The 1,099-nt window shown below is 46.4% G+C and overlaps 1 non-coding gene across 1 annotated transcript; it reads left to right on the top strand.

Annotated features, from left to right (window-relative positions):
* The first annotated feature begins 579 nt into the window (after positions 1 to 579).
* Positions 580 to 652, top strand: trnav-cac (transfer RNA valine (anticodon CAC)). Its single transcript has one exon. It is a non-coding gene; the product is annotated as a tRNA-Val (tRNA).
* Positions 653 to 1,099: the final 447 nt, after the last annotated feature.

The following is a 1,099-nucleotide window of genomic DNA, read 5'->3' as shown; positions in this document are numbered from 1 at the left end:
CCTTCGCCCAATGGCTTCACCCTCCCCCTTTCCTTTCTCCCTGGGCCTCCTGTCCCATGATCCTCTCATATCCCTTTACCAATCACGTGACCAGCTCTTGGCTCCATCCCTCCCCCTCCTGTCTTCTCCTATCATTTTGGATCTCCCCCTCCCCCTCCCACTTTCAAATCTCTTACTAACTCTTCCTTCAGTTAGTCCTGACGAAGGGTCTCGGCCTGAAACGTCGACTGTACCTCTTCCTAGAGATGCTGCCTGGCCTGCTGCGTTCACCAGCAACTTTTATGTGTGTTGCTCGAAATTCCAACATCTACAGATTTCCTCGTGTTTGCTGTTTGAATTCCTTGCTGTATATAAGCAACATAGTTCAGTTACCTGTTACATGTCGCGCCCTGACCAGCACCCCACAGGAAATTGTTAATGCATGTAACCGTATATGTCACATAAATGCAATAATTGTCATTGAAAGCGAAGAGGAACGGTGGGTAATGACTTGTTCTTATTGCTGTATTGCAGAGCAGGGTGGGGAGGAGGTGCCTCGGGTCATTGCTCAATAGCGCAGAGTATTGAGCGCTTTGCACAGTTTCTGTGGTGTAGTGGTTATCACGTTCGCTTCACACGCGAAAGGTCCCCAGTTCAATCCTGGGCAGAAACATCGTTTGGGCTCCAGTGTTTGGGATGAACTTGAAACTGAACTTTTCAGTTCGTGTTCAGGTTTACTGTCGTGGGCATCCAGGGTGTAAGTACATGAGCATCCGCTTTTCCAGCAGTAGCACATTGTATTTCAAACCTGACAATGGTAAAGTAAAGAAAGAAAAAATAATAAAAATGATATATAATTTCCAGGAAAACATAAACGGATTTAAACATAAGTAGGTTCCTGGATGACGTAGACGGCACAACGGGAGAATTAGCGGTTCGAAGCTATTGTCGCAGAGCGGAGGATGTGTTCTGGTGTCACCGGAGCGGACATCTCAAATGTTCCCATCCAGACAAACATCAGGAGCAAATACCGTGTCCTGCAAAATTTCAAAACTACTTTAAGATGTTATATCGCTCCACATCCTTCCTGTAGTCAGGTGACCAGAACTAAGCACAGTAC

The sequence above is a fragment of the Mobula birostris genome, chromosome 13, assembly GCF_030028105.1.
Source record: "Mobula birostris isolate sMobBir1 chromosome 13, sMobBir1.hap1, whole genome shotgun sequence".
NCBI lineage: Eukaryota > Metazoa > Chordata > Chondrichthyes > Myliobatiformes > Myliobatidae > Mobula > Mobula birostris.
Note: the sequence above shows the minus strand (reverse complement) of the source record. Positions and strands in the feature narration are given on the sequence as shown.